Here is a 16,867-nt window from a genome sequence, read left to right on the forward strand (position 1 = left end):
AATATGGTAATTTAGTAAATAAACGTAAAATTAACTAGGTAAAAGCTATTATCTTTCTCATTTCTTCATGCTTTGACTGAAACCACAATTAGAGGGAGAGCTTGAAGCATTCAGCCACTTATATCGCATGTATGGTAAGTTTTCAAGCCCCGTTTTTAATGATTTTTATGTTTTTGAGGTCGTTTTAGCTTAATCTAGCTAGCCTGGGGGTTAATTTGTAGAACTGTTAAAGGTTGAAGGTTATGAATGTTTTTTGTTAGGTTCTGATGTTAGTTGATAGATTACGAGTCTTTGTTGAAAAATAAATAAGTTTTGTTAAGTGATTTTTTATGAAAATGGTAATTAGGGAATAATTTGTTAAAGATGTGAAACTATGGGATTTATTTTGAAATGTTGATAAATATAGGCTAATTCAAGGTCCCTTGTAAATATGGTTAAGTTGGATTTAAGTTAAAATGGTTAGATTTTAAGTTAAGAACTTAAGAACTAATTTGTGAAAAGTTAAAATGTTAGAAGAAAATTGGTAATTTTGCGTAAATATGAATTATGGATGAAATTGAATTCTAGAAGTACTTGATTGATTGAAATTATTTATTTAGATCAAGATAAACCACAATCGAATCTAAATCGAGGAAAAGCTAAAGCTTTGGAATAGTTCGACTTTGTTCCTATGCCCCTAACTATCGAGGTAAGTTCGTATGAATTGTATTCGGTTCAATGTAGTTTAAATTGAATGCTTATTGTGTTGTTTTAATGTAATCAATCAATATACAAATGTATCAATTCTATGACGAATTGACGGATATTGAGTCCTGGTTGAACCTTAGGAATTCTTAGGGTACAAATGACTATCATTAGGGATTTCATGTTTCGGGTGTTGGTCTTGAATGTCCTACCAATGGATAAGATACTGCATTTGTTATAGATCCTCTATAGCTCATGTAAGCAGCATCATGTAGCTTACATTCAGACCCACAGCTAGTGTAAGCAGGCCCATTTCATAGCTCGTGTAAGCAATGATATAAAGGAAAGGTTACTATTATATGTAAAGGCACACTTCGTGTGAGCTTTCCCTAGTATCCGATGTAATTCTATATGGTTCAACGGGCAAGAAAAGGGAACTAAATGGTAAGTATCACTACAAGAAAATAGACTTTTAGCGGCGCTTTTTCTTAACCTTTAGCGGCGCTTTTAAGCGCCACTAAATTTTTGCGGCTCTTTTGAAAACGCCACAAAAAACGCCGCTATAGGCAACGCCGTAAAAAATTGGTGGCATTTATTTTAAAAAAGGCCGCTAAAAGCCATGACTTTCAGCGGCGTTTGTAAAAATAAAAGCCGCTAAAAGTCATGGTTTTTAGAGGCGTTTGTAAAAAAACGCCGCTAAAAGTCATGGCTTTTAGCGGACTTTTAACGGTGTTTGTTGGGAAAGCGCCGCTAAAAGCCATGACTTTTAGCAGCGTTTTTCCCACAAACGCCGCTAATTTTGGCAGATTTGCAATGCATTTTTTTCACCAATATTCAGCCCTTCCTGCATTAAAATCCAACCAAATACAATAAATATAGCATAAAATTCAGCCAAAAACAGCAAATTTAGCATAAAAAAATACAACCAAAAACATTAATTCTAAATGATACTTCAAATTTAACGAAAGATATATGATGTAATTAATAAATAAAGTATAATTTAAAATATTCTTACAATAATGTTAAACGTGACAAAGTTAAAAACATTCTTACAACGAGAAAACTAATGTCTAAGATGGCAGCTTTTGGGACTATTGAAAAATCTACATCATTTGTTGAAGTTGTAGCTAGAGGTCATCGTACTTTTTGCTCTGCTCTGCTGCCATCACTGCTGCCTCTGCCTCCCTTGCTGCTGTCGCTGCCTCCCTCGCTACTGCCGTTGCCTCCCTCTCTGCTGCCTCTGCTTTAAGTTGTTGCTGGAGTTCTTCATATTTTTGTTGAACCTCGACAATTTGCTCAACCGTGTTCGCTTGCATCTGAGCTATCTGGTCTCTTAACCTCTGAACTTCAGCTTGAGCTTGACTTCCAGAAGGCATGTATTATTGAGAGCCAGATCCAAAATATTGGGTCGGGGTAACACCAGATCCTTGAAATTGAACCCGACCATACCTTTCAGGACCCAAAACTTCAGTGATAATTCTACAATCAATGTTCTCAAGATTAACAGAACTATCAGTCGAAGCAATCGCTTCATATTCCGCCTTCTTCTCCTTTAGTTTCTACTAAAAAATCAATTAAACAGTTAGAAACGAAATATATAATAAAAAGGAATGCAACATAACTTAACATTATTTAAAACTACTAATGATGAATTGAATTAAACAATTATAATTAAACATTATAAATATTTAGAATAAATCAAATATTATTAAGTAAATATACCATAATTTCTCCAGCTTCGGATGTCATAGGAGATCCATCTTTCTTCCTATGCGTAATCTCAAAAAGCTAAAGGCGTCCAACTTTTTGTCTAGATTTGACTTCCTACAATATAGTAGTAAAAATATTATTTAATAGTAGAAAGTTATTAATATTTGAAATAATTAATAAATTCATAACACCTCGGCTTCAGCTACAGAAGCAAAACTTCTCGACCCTGCCGTGTACGTGAATTTTTGTTTTTGCCTGCTGCTTGTTCCAACTCGCTCATGGTCCTGCATAATGAAATTATTATTACGTATATAGTAAACACTATATATAAGAGTTTGGAAATACGCAATACCACTCATTTCTTTGAATTCCAGAATCTAACTGCATCTTCACATTGGTACCTCACCATTCCCGGCGGGACATTTCTCAATTTTTCCTCGAGGCTTATGTCTTTCCTAAAATATTGTTTTTTAAAGTGCTACTATTGTTTTTTTAAAGTGCTTTTATTGTCTCTCTATTTTTTACCGAATGCCTTCTTGTATAATCATCGGAGACCTCTAAAGCAAATCTCTCCTAAAAAAACACAAGTTTAGAATGTAAATATAAATGAAACTTAAACCAAAGTATTATAAATTACATTCACATTTTGTTACCTTAATATTAGCGAGAGCCTGATATTTGTTGCTATCAGGCATGTGATGCAATGATTCGTAGTTGATGGGCAACATATTGGCATTTCGTGCTAAAATGCCCAAATAGCCTGCTAAAAGTCGAGCTTCAGATCCAACAGGCTGACCATAAGTATTTCTACTTACTTTGACACACTCGACAAGATTTAAGTCGTATAAATCTCTAAGCAGTGTACGTCCTCAAACTCTGCGCGTCCCACCACTTTCAACTAAAAAATGATATACTATTATTATATTAAAATTGACAAATAAATCAGTAATAAAAGTCAACACATGTAAAATGAACTTAACATTACTTTGAAATTCTTCAGGCTCGTCAAGTGTCTCCAGCACATTCGAAGATCCAACAACTGCCTGCTATTCACTATTTGCTTCTTCCGAATTCGGAGGATTCTGGACAATACTTAAATCTCGTAATCTTCTTCTATGCATTTTTCCTGCAATACACATAAATTAGTTAAATTTTTAGTAACAAATTACAACAATAATAGTACATATAAAATAGTTAAATTATATAACATGACCAAGATTAAAATTATAATATTACATATAATTAAAAAATCGTAAATCTTACTACATCATTATTAGTAAATATCTTCATCCACATCATGTCGAACCCATTGATGTTTTGTACTAGTACTAGGGATATTTTCATCTAAGTTTTGTTCTGGAAAAGGTAATGTTTCTGATCTTTCGACGATGTCATCTCTACTTCCATTACCCATGTCAAACAAGTCTCTAGGGGTGTTCCGAAGTACAACATACAAACCTCATCAGTTGGATCTTTCGAATAAAAAACTAGTTTCACTTGAGAGGAAAATACATATGGCTCGTCCATCAATTGTTGTCCAGTGTGAATCAAGCGAGAGAAATTCACCACTGTCAAATACATATGACAACTTTCCATCTACCATAGTAATCCAACTCAATAATATCGGTAAGAAGTCCGTAATACTCCACATTACCCTCAACCGGATTACTGTCCCTAGCACTAGCATAACTTGTAATTGAAAAATTAATAAAAACTCCACAATTTTGAGTTCTCCTCATTCTCTCGTGATATTTTGTATGAAATTTGTATCCATTGATGAGGAAGGCACTATATCTTTTTATTACTCTGTTCGGACCTTGGGAAAGCCATTTAACTTTGTCATTGACATCCTTCCCACTCCAAACCTATTGAATCGAAAGTAAATTGAATAATTATAAATGTATTATGTAAAAACTTTCTTATTTGATTAACTAAATTTCGCGATTATATGTAACTTATTAACTTTAGTTACATACCATTTGGCTTAACCATTCATGAAAAGATTCTGTGAATAACTTATTAATCTCTCGATGTTGTAATCTTCGAGAGCGTGCACGAGATCTCAAAATTTGTTTGTACTCACTATGTTAAAAATAAGTTTAATTTGTTAGAAGATAACCAAATCAAAACGACGAATATGTGAGGAAATTTTAGAACTTACTTGCGTAACGGTTCAACTAAATCGTGGTGAAAAAGTACATATCGATGTGCTTGTATCCACGATATATCATCTAATTCCGCAATTTCAACTTTGCCGATTGGTTCTCCATAACTTTGGAATAAATAACTTTCAGCCAAGTTCTGATCATTGAGCCCAGCATTTCTAGTTGGTCTATTCAATCGTGTTTCAACATCTTCTAAATATCTAGAACAGAAGGTCATGCACTCCTCTACCAAGTAGCCTTCAGCAATTGATCCTTCTGGATAACGCTTATTGCGACAATAAGATTTCAATTTGCTTAGGAACCTAAACGCGAAATACAATATTTATCAAAAGTTGTAACTAAATGTATAAAGGAGAATGAATAAATACTTGACAAATAAATTAGCACATTTCTATAGGATACATCCATCGATAAAAAACCGGTCCACCAAGTATTGCTTCGTGAGGGAGATGGATTACCAAGTGCACCATAATAGTAAAGAAGGAAGGTGGAAAGATCTTCTCCAAATTGCATAAAGTCAAAGCAGCTCGATCCTGTACTTTCTTAAGTTCTTCAACATCCAAAAATTTTCCACAAATAGCTTTCATTATATTGGATAGTTCAATTATACAGGACGTCGCATTTTTTAACATGCAGCACCGTAAAGCAACTAGAAGTAAATCTTGCATCAAGATGTGGTAATCATGTGATTTTAATGAATATAATCTTCGATCTTTAAGACTCACACATCGAGATATATTTGACGCATACACATCTGGGACCTTTATATCCTTCAACACCATGCAAAACACCTCTTTCTCTTTCTTTGACATTGAAAAAATAGAAGGCGGCAACCGATATTTGCCATTCGAAAGTACTTGAGGATGAAGATTACGCCGAATTTTCATGTCAACTAAATCAAGTTGACTCTGAAGATTGTCTTTTGATTTTCCATCGACATTTAAAATTATCCCAATTATGTTCTCGCGGACATTCTTCTCAATATGCATGACATCAAGATTGTGGCGTAAAATGTTGTGCTCCAAATAAGGCAACTCAAAAAAATACTTCTTTTTTTTCATAAGTCCACCTCATTAGGATCATCCTTTTCGTCAGATTCATAATCAAATTCATCCATCGATCTTCTCTTTGTTTGCGTGATAGGTGGTTGATTCATCTTCTCGTAACTAAAGTTGATATCTTTTAACATAAACAAGATTTCAGATCCAACGGTCTGCTCAGAAGCTCCTCTGTACTCTTCAGTACCGTCAAATAGAGTCATCTGAAATCTAAATTTATGATTTCCATCTAACCACCAACGATGGCCTATGTAAGAGAACTTCTTCCTATTATACAACCACTTCGAACAAATTTGCGCAGCACAACAAGGACAAGCATAACGTCCTTTAGTACTCCAACCCGATAAATTAGCATAAGCCGAAAAATCATTAATTGTCCACAATAAAGCTGCACCTAAATTAAAGTTCTCCTTTCTTAATACATCATATATCTCAACACCCGACCATAACTGTTTTAACTCTTCAATAAGTGGCTGCAAATAGATGTCAATATCATTTCCGGGACCTTTCTCTCCAAGGATAATCATTGATAAAATAAATGAAGATTGCTTCATGCAAATCCATGGAGGTAAATTGTAAGGAACAAGCACTACAGGCCAAGTACTGTACGAAGTACTCATGATTTTAAAAGGATTAAAGCCATCAGGTGCTAGCCCAAGCCTCACATTCCGAGGATCGCTTGCAAAGCTTGGAAATTTACTGTCAAATTATTTCCAAGCTAAAGAATCAGCAGGATGCCTTAATAATCCATCATCGGTTCGTTGATCATTATGCCACCTCATAGAATCGGCCGTCTTTGACGACATGAAAAGCCTTTGAAGTCTGGGTATTAGGGGAAAATATCGCATAACCTTAACTGGCTTCTTTCTTAAATGTGCCCCACCTTCATCCCCATTCACATCTTCTGTATTCTTATTCATCCAACGAGACTTACCGCAAACATGACAAGACTGTTGGTTCTTCTGATCACCCAATACAACATGCAGTCATTTGGGCAACTATGAATTTTGTCGTACCCAAAGCCCAAATCTTTTATTAGTCTCTTCATATCTTGACAAGACTGGGGGATTTTTGCAAACGGAAACATCTCTCTCAGAAACTCTAGCAGCATTGTAAAAGAGTTTCCGATCCACCCTGCCAAACATTTTAAGTGAAATAGACGAATACAAAAGGACAATTTCAAATATTTTGATCCCTCGTAAAGTTCTTTGTTCATTTCGTTAAGTAAATTGTAGAACTTCGCCGCTTCTTCATTTGACTCCTCATTAGGTGCACTTGTTCCCGTTTTGCAAAAAACATTTCCACCAATATTACAATCGTCGGATGCAATAAAGTTAGGTGGAAACGATTGCTCACCATGACTGTGCATATTAAATGCATCTCGCAACATACCTTCCATGTCATCTTGTCTAACATACTGGTGGTAATCAGTATCAAGATAAGTTGGATTAATCGTTAAAGAAGTTCCACTAGATGTACACTCTCCATGGAAAATTCATTTTTTATACCCCCGAATAAAGCCATCAACAATTAGATGCTCGTAGACAACTTCACGAAAATGCCAATTGATGTTGCCACACTTCTTACACGGGCAAAGAATCATATTCTCTTGGCTTGCATTTTGAAATGCAAAATTTAGAAAATTTTGTACTCCATTTCGATAGGCATTGCTTACCCTTGACAATTTCATCCAACTCCTATCCATTTCGTAGTTCTTGAAATCTAAAGTTGACAATAAATTTCGTAGTTAAGTAAGCTTTGTAAGTTATGTAAGTTATGTTATGATATACATTTATGTAAGGTATGTAAGTTATGATATGATATATATTTATGTATTATGTAAGTTGTGTAAGTTATGATATGATATATATTTAAGATATATATTTATGTATTTTGTAAGGTATATAAGTTATGTAAGTTATTATATGATATATATTTATGTAAGTTATTATATGATATATATTTATGTATTATGTAAGTTTTGTAAGTTATTATATGATATATATTTAACATTAAGATAAATATTATTTCCTTTTAAAAAAATTATTTTAATTAAATAAATTTAAAAAAAATCACATGAATAAATTTTGTTCTCCAACTTAGAGCCTTGTTGTTGGATCCGTGTGGTGAGATAGTCCATTTTTATTAATATCAAAATCACATGAATTGATTATTTTAGGCATTGATATCACAATATTAATTTAATATTAAATTTTCAAATTTCTAAAGAAATCAAATTTAACTTTTATTTAATTGGTATTATTGTTGTTGTAGCAATTTCGAGAACACAAGTTTAAGTGCATTTAAACATATTCTTTTTACGTTTTAAGAATTAAAGAAAGGTTATAAATAAATGTAGAGATTATATAATTTTTTTATTATTTATTAAAATAGTTATGATATTGAACTTATTTTTTATTAAAATAATAAAATTTTATTAAAATTTAATAATAATTATAACTTATTCTTTTTACGTTTTAGTATTTGAATTTTTATTAAAATTTAATAATATTTATAGCTTTTGTTAATTTTAAATTTTTTATAATTTTTAATAAAAGTAGGGCTTAATTTTTTTTGAAAAAGTTTGAGGGCCTTTTTGATGCATTTTGAAAGTTTAAGTACTTAATTGAGTGAAAAAAAAGTAGGGGTTTAATTGTTTTTTTTTAAAAAAAATTGAGAACCTTTTTGATACATTTTAAAAGTTTAAGTACCCAAATGAATAAAAAAGAAGGAGCTTAGTTAAATTTTTTTGTAAAAAATTAAGGGTTTTTTCACCCTTAAGCAAATATAGAAACTCAACGATACTTTTAGTCATTTTTTTTGGTTCAATCATGAATTGTCTTTTATATTGTTTAAATTGTACAACAAAAATTCAATTTTTATATAAAAATGGGAATAAAAGTCTAACTGTTGGATTAGAGTCATTTCTAATTACAACATAAGCTCAATTTTTACATCAAACATTAAATCTTTTTAATAATAATTTTAAAAAAAACTCAATTCAAGAGATAAAGTTAAATCTTTCCTCAAAAACATGGATTTACCACATACTTAACTCAACAATCATCTAATCCAATTTGAATTTTCTTCTTACCAAATCAAATCTTGATAAAGTCAATAGATGAGACGTGTCCATTTATTTTCCCTGATTATAATTTTTATATCTTAATTTAACATTAATACTTTTTCTAATTAAATTAATAATACAAGTCTTCTTAAAATAAAATTTCTAACCAAAAAATTATTTTAAAAGTAAACAAATTAGATTATATCAAATTGAAACATACAAACCGAATCTTAAACTTAAACATAGTAAAAAGACTATAATCATAATTTAACCTAAGACAAAGACAATCTATACTAATCGCAGTTACTTGTGTTATTAATTTTTTAAATAATAAAAAATAAGTTCAATATCATAACTAACCTTTTGGCTATCTAGGCTTTCTGTATATTGCTTTAGTGTATGAAAAGAGCAGCAAATGAAGGTCCTGATAATTTGATGCCAAACTGCTAGAAAAGAGCCACTCCAATGGGTTTTCTATGCCTGCCCTTGAATCACCTACAACACCAAGGAAACAGGTTCAATCCAAAAGAGAAGGAACAAAGAAGATTACATTCTATGAAGAGAAACATCATAAAGAAGGAAAATAAGAAAAAATACTTGTCTACCATACGTGGTATTTGTAGAAAATTCACAAAATTGATAAGTTGAAACCCACAAGTGACAAAGTAATTACTTTAGAAACTAGAAATCACAACATAAGTAGCATCGAAACCAACAATCTTCTCTATAAACAGCACAAAGGAAAACCAATAGAAACGCAAAATTGAACAAACCAATGGCAATTTTGAATAGTTCAATGACCAAAACAAAAATTTACTAATAATTTTATGACTTTGAATGCAGTTTACCTTTTATTTATTTAGGCTAAATCAATATTTAAGACTTAAAAGTAATAAAAGGTAGTACATACGCAAGTTGACTATGGACCGACAAGCCAGCTTCTATTCAGTTTTGAGTAAAATCTAAGTCGTTTGCAGAAATGTAGAGCTGATCTAGGTTCAAGGCCAGCACTTGATGATCTTAATGCAATATATTATAATCAATATTCTATTTTTTTTTACAATTTAATATTTATCATAAATCATCATCACCATAAAAAAATTTCGTCGTCTTCAATCATATATAAATGTATTAGTATCGAAACTTAAATCATTGCATCTACACTCTAAAAATTTATGTCTGCACAAGTATACTCACACTCAAGTTCGAGAACATAGTCAACAGTATCATATAGAGAGATATAGAAGTATTTACTAACCAGAGACCCAGCGAGGAAAGCTGTGGGATTTCTTACTCCGAGTGAAAATCGCTCTACTGCAGATCAAAAAACAGGACCACTAGAAAACGTAAATTTTAATTCCACAAACATGTACATTAAAACTTCAAACATAATTCAAGAAATTTGTCTAATATGATTAAAAATATTCTAAAATGTTAAAAATATATATGTTCGATACGGGTATATCCAGATTTTCTTAAAGCTTCTTTATGTATTTTAGGTATCTTTAAAGAGACTATCTCTATATGACTATATCCATAGCCGGATATATGTCAGACATGAATATCATATCAAATAGCACTTCACAATATGCAAAAAAAAAAAAAGAGAGCAGAGTAAAGAAGCTCTTGTAACTCACTGAAGCCTATGAGATTGCCATATTTTTGAACAGCGCATTGCGAAACCTTTTCTTCGCCGATTCCTAACTGTAGTCATCATCAACATTGAGAAAAGATATACATGATTATTGTGCAAATGCAGGAAAAGTACGTGCTCAGAATAGATGCATATAAAATCATGTCTATATAAAACTTGTTTCAGAATAAAAAAATTATGTATATATTGTTGCGGAAGCGACGATAATATTAATAACAATATTATCAGAAATATTTAGATAATTATTATGCCAACAATTATACTAAGAAAATTCCCAGTTAAATTGGAGGGGTCACAATGGTCCCGCTTAAAACCCAACAACTAGACAGAACTCACTTAGATATTTATAGCAATAATAACTAAATAAATATAACCAACATAAAGCTATTAAATAAAAGCAAACAAATAAGAAATAAAATACCAGAGTTTTAACGAGGTTCGGCCAATTTAGCTTACGTCCTCGGACACTACCAAATTAATATTTCCTCTAGAAATATTACAAAGGAGAAGATTTTGGGATGATACAACCAAAGGGGGAGGGGTTCTATATATAACAAACCAAACCCCCTCCCTTTCTATCTTTTCCTAATGTGGGATATTGCCAATATTCAACAAATCTCCACCTTGGCGATATTCCACATCTTCGAACATCTTCTCATAACACTAACTTCAATAGTGTCTTCAAATTTGCAACCAATCGCCTTCTTCCCTTTTGGTAGTTGTGCCAGCTTCCACGTCTTGTTTTTCTCTAGAGATTGCATTTCCTCTTCCATTGCACCTAACCATCTATTATTCTCTAAACTCTGAATGGCTTCGGTGTAAGTGGATGGAATATTATCAACAACTGGAAGTGCATAAGCTACCATGTCAGTGAAACGAGCTGGTTTCTGAATTTCTCGTCTCTGCCTTCTGACTGCAATTGGCTCTGATTGCTGTTGAGGTTCTTGGGTAGAAACCTCTTCCTCATCTGACTCTGCATCTGCCAATGAAGAATCACTAGTGGTACCTTCTGCTGGAATTACCACACTCTGCTCAAACTCCACCTGCTGCGGAGTACACTCCACCTGCTGCGAAGTACTACTCACTCCTTCTGGATTTACCTTATTCAACATGGCAGATTCATGAAAGGTAACATCCCTACTGATTATCGTCTTCTTTGCCTCTAGACACCACAAACGATATCCCTTAACACCAGCATTGAAGCCCATGAATAGAGCCTTCTTTGCTCTTGGATCTAACTTTGATTCTTTCACATGATAATATGCAATAGAACCAAAAATGCGCAAGGTGTCATAATCAGTAGCAGGTTTTCCATACCATTTCTCCAAAGGAGTCTTGCCATTTATAGCAGATGATGGCAAATGATTGATGAGATGTTGAGCGTACATCACAGCCTCAGCCCAAAACTTTCTATCTAATCCAGCATTAGATAACATACATCGAACTTTCTCCACAAGCGTTCGATTCATACGCTCTGCCACCCCATTCTGTTGCGGTGTTCCACCTACGGTGAAGTGCCTTACTATGCCACAATCTTGGCATATCTTCAGGAATGGATCGCTTTTATATTCTCCACCATTGTCTGATCGGAGAACCTTAATCTTCCTTCCTGTCTGATTTTCAATTTTAGTTTTCCACTTAAGGAAAACTTCAAGCACCTCATCTTTGTTCTTCATAGGAAACACCCAAACTCGTCTGGAAAAATCATCAATAAAGGTGACAAAATAACGTCTTCCTCCAAGTGATGGAGTCTTGGACAGTCCCCATACATCAAAATGCACATAATCCAGAATACCTTTAGTATTGTGAATCCCAGTGCCAAATTTCACCCTTCGTTGTTTTCCCAGAACACAATGCTCGCAAAATTCAAGTTTGCAAGTCTTTGTACCTTTCAATAATCCTTGCTTGGCTAGAGTTTGCAAGGATTTTTCACCAGCATGGCCCAAACGCATATGCCACAGCTGTGTTGCCTCAGCGTCCTTCTTGGTACTCGAAATTGCTGCTGCTGTTGTCCCGACCACTGTACTACCTTGGTAGTAATACAGATTGTTCTTTCTTATGCCTTTCAACATCATCAATGCTCCTGAAGTTGCTTTAAGAACTCCATCTCGTATTGTCACAACTAGGCCTTTAGATTCTAACGACCCCAAAGAGATGAGATTCTTCTTCAACTTTGGGACATATCGTACATCCCGCAAAATTCTAGTAGATCCATCATGACTCCTCAGTTTAATTGAACCTATCCCGGCTATTTTACACGTGTTATCATTACCCATGTAAACAACCCCTTCATCTAGTTTTTGAAATTCAAAGAACCATTCCCAAATGGGACACATATGATAGGAACAACCAGAATCCATGATCCACTCATCTGCATGTAATGTTGAAGATGTCATACTAAGAGAAAAGTCTGACTCTGCTTCACTATTGCATTCTGCAACATTTGCATCTTGCGGAGTCTTCCCTTTTTTCTTCAATTTTGGACAATCTTTCTTCCAATGTCCTTTTTCTTTGCGAAAGGAACATTCATCTTTGGCAACAACTCGACCTTTGGACTTTCTTCTCTTCCCCTTAGACTGACTTTTCTGACGATCTCTTGTTACCAATGCTTCCACTGCTGCTTCACTTGAACCTTTCAACTTATCCTTTCGGCGTAGTTCATAGCTATACAATGCAGCAGTTACTTCATTGAAAGTTACTTCCGACTTTCCATGAAGTAAAGTAGTTTCAAGGTACTCAAACTCCTCTGGAAGCGATCCCAACAACATTAACGCCAAGTCTTCGTCTTCAAAAGTCACATCCAAATTCAACAAATCAGCCACCAGCTGATTAAAATTGGTAATGTGCTCGTTCATCGTGGTACCAGGAACATAACTGAAACGAAACAGTCTTTTCTTCATATGTAACTTATTTTGACTGTTCTTCTTCAGAAATTTCTCCTCCAATGCTTTCCACAATTTACTTGCAGAAGTCTCTTTACTGAATATATACTTCTGCTCTCTGGAAAGACATGATCGAATTGTACCACATGCCAATCGGTTGATGGTCTTCCATTCTTTATCATCAACCCCTTCTGGTTTTTCTTCCTCAATGGCAATATCTAGACCCTGTTGAAATAGGGCATCTAGAAGCTCACTTTGCCACATGCCGAAATGACCTGTTCCATCAAAAATTTCCACTACAAATCTCGTATTTGCAGTTCCAATCCTCGGCAAAATGTACGAAGTGGAAGTTGTTGATATGGATGGTTTTTCTTCTGTCATTTTTGCCATAGCTTCTACTTAATAGCCACCAAATGCAGAATACCCACAAGCTTTAGGAAATGTTTCTGATGTGTAAGATCAGACTAAGCTGCAAACACAGAGCATACTACAAAACCTTGGCTCGGATACCAATTGTTGCGGAAGCGACGATAATATTAATAACAATATTATCAGAAATATTTAGATAATTATTATGCCAACAATTATACTAAGAAAATTCCCAGTTAAATTGGAGGGGTCACAATGGTCCCGCTTAAAACCCAACAACTAGACAGAACTCACTTAGATATTTATAGCAATAATAACTAAATAAATATAACCAACATAAAGCTATTAAATAAAAGCAAACAAATAAGAAATAAAATACCAGAGTTTTAACGAGGTTCGGCCAATTTAGCTTACGTCCTCGGACACTACCAAATTAATATTTCCTCTAGAAATATTACAAAGGAGAAGATTTTGGGATGATACAACCAAAGGGGGAGGGGTTCTATATATAACAAACCAAACCCCCTCCCTTTCTATCTTTTCCTAATGTGGGATATTGCCAATATTCAACATATATAACATTTGCAAAAAATCCATTGAAGTAAGAGAAAATCAAGTAGTAACTTTTCAATCTATATGGGAGAGTAACTTTCCCACCTTTTATCATGGGAATCACATTTTCATATTTATAAGAAAATAACTTACAAGGAAAAATTAAATTCCAAGAAAAGTAAATAAAATTTGACATATTAAATGTTGAAACCACTTTTCAACTAATTAAATTTCCAAGAATGTGACCATTTTCGATCGCACCGAAGGCTACCTTAAATAATCAATTTAGATTTAAGGGATTAATCATATTAAGCTGTAACATTTGAAAATTAATAGGGATCAAGAACATAAATAATAAACTATTTAATTAAGAGAGGTGAATAACAATTAAGTTATAATAAGTAACAAAAAGTTAAATAGTTGGCGTAAAATTAGTTACAGAATGAAAATAATAATAAAATATTTAATTAACGCAAACCATATGGAAGATAATAGAATGGTGCACCAATGTTTTATATATAATCATGCACACATGAAGTCATATAAAGAGACATTTGTCACAAAATTAGAGAGTTCCTAGTCCCCATTTAGTGGGGTTTGAACATACTTTTAAAGACGCGGTTGTAGAGTAGCTGTAGTATCCAATGTTTGATAATTGCTTTGAAAGAAACAAGGAAGCAGACTTTGTAGGTAGACTCATTCAACAACTATTACTGTTACTAAGATCTCATGTTAGTATGTAAAATGAGAAAACATTGCTTTACTGATCAAAATAAGGCTCTTAGAGGAGATACAACAAACACATGGAGGACTCCTTTATTTTTTTGGACTTTACTTGCCTTTCCTTTTATTCAAAAACTGGGAAACTAAAGGGAAAAAAGTAGCAGCAGAAAATGTTGAATTTGTTTACCCTACATGGATCCACTGACCATTACTAAATCAAGTCAATTGCAGCATTAAGCCCCTAATCTTTTTGGAGGCTACTACTTTCTTACTAATTTTACTCTTTCTCTTGTTTTCAGCTGCCAAAGCACATGCTCATCCATTAAATTAACCAACGTTTTGTTTTGTTTTATCAGTCTAATTGTTGTTTTAGTCCAAGCTTTATTGTTATTTAGCAGGTTACTCACACACATATAAGCACATGCAGCAGTCTCCTAAGCAATATTTATGCCCTCAACAATGGGGTTGGATGATATAACAAGAAAAGTAATTAATGACATATCAAGAAAACTGAACCTTCATTTACCTATAGTTGCGGCAGTGGAGAGCGACGATGACGCAGCAGTGAGGACGGCGGACGGCGACGAGTAGGTGGTCGGGTAGCCTCAGGAGCTTCGGATGCTTAGGGATTTTGGGGAAAATTTAGGGATCAAGGGAAATGTAGTGAATTGGGGAAAATCTATTAAAGGGTGGAAATGGTGGAAATGGCTAAGTGTCGGATATGAGGGGAGGATAAAATGTTAGAAAAGAAAACGACGTCGTTTCAGTAACAAAAATTTAAACGTTTGTGGCGCTTTGGAAAAGCGCTGCTAAATCCCATCTATTGCGGCGTTTATAAGGTAGCGCCACTAATCCCCTTCCAGCTCCAATTAAAACGACAGCGTTTTAGTTAAAGATAAATGCTTTTTGTGGCATTTTTTTCAAAAACGCCACTAACCTCCATTTTATATTCATTTTTTTTATTTAATTTTTATTTGTTATCAATATTTTTTTAAATCTAATATTTAAATATATAAAGTTTATCTATTATCTCTTAAAAAATTTAATCTAAAAATTTAATCTAAATAATTTTATTTTTTTCAAAAACACCACTACTCTAATATTTTAAGATATTAAAATTAATATTATCTCTTTTACAATTATATCAAAAATTAATTAATATATAAATTAAAAAATACTAATTTATCTAAACCCTACTTCTTTAATTCTTAAACCTTAAAATCCTAAACCCTATACATAAACCCTAAACCCTGAACACATAACCATTAATCCCTAAACCTTAAACCCTAGCCCTTAAACTATAATTCATAAACCTTAAACCCTAAACCCCTAATCTTATACCCTAAACCATAAACCTTATACATAAACCCTAAACCCTAAGCCCCTAACCCGTAACCCTTAACCATTAAACCTTAAACCCCAGCCCTTAAACCATAATTCACAAACACTTAAAGTAGTAACTCATAAGCCCTAAAACCCTTAACCATATACCCTAATTTGTAAACCGTAAACCCTAAACTATAAACATAATTAATTCAATATTTTAAAATTAACACTATCTCTTTTACAATTATATAAGAAATTATTTAATATATAAATTAAAAAATACTAATTAATCTAAACCCTAAACCCATAATCCTTAATCCCTAATCCATAAACCCTGAATCATAAAACATAAACTCTAAACCCCTAACCCCTAACCTTTAAACCATAATCCCTAAACCTTAAAATAATAACTCATAAATCTTAAACCCTTAACCATATACCCTAAACTACAATGATAATTAATTCAATATTTTGAAATTAATACAATCTCTTTTACAATTATATAAGAAAATATTTAACATATAAATTAAAAAACAATCAGTCATATAACAAAAATCTTTAAAATTATTTTAAATAATAGTATTTTATCATTTTTAACAAATATTTTTCTATGTTTTTACTTTCAAATTTTTCCTACATGTCATTATTTTTTTGAAGAATTTAAATATTCAATTAAA

At 32.9% G+C, this 16,867-nt stretch overlaps 1 long non-coding RNA gene across 1 annotated transcript; it reads right to left on the reverse strand.

The window, feature by feature from the left end:
* Nucleotides 1-3,131: 3,131 nt before the first annotated feature.
* On the reverse strand, nt 3,132-15,667 carry LOC107926885 (uncharacterized). The gene is made up of 6 exons (XR_001692325.2): nt 15,391-15,667; nt 10,322-10,388; nt 9,943-9,998; nt 9,045-9,179; nt 3,380-3,520; nt 3,132-3,292 (listed from the first exon to the last, which is right to left on the reverse strand). It is a non-coding gene; the product is annotated as an uncharacterized lncRNA (long non-coding RNA).
* Nucleotides 15,668-16,867: the final 1,200 nt, after the last annotated feature.

Source organism: Gossypium hirsutum, chromosome A08, assembly GCF_007990345.1.
Source record: "Gossypium hirsutum isolate 1008001.06 chromosome A08, Gossypium_hirsutum_v2.1, whole genome shotgun sequence".
Classification (NCBI taxonomy): Eukaryota; Viridiplantae; Streptophyta; class Magnoliopsida; order Malvales; family Malvaceae; genus Gossypium; species Gossypium hirsutum.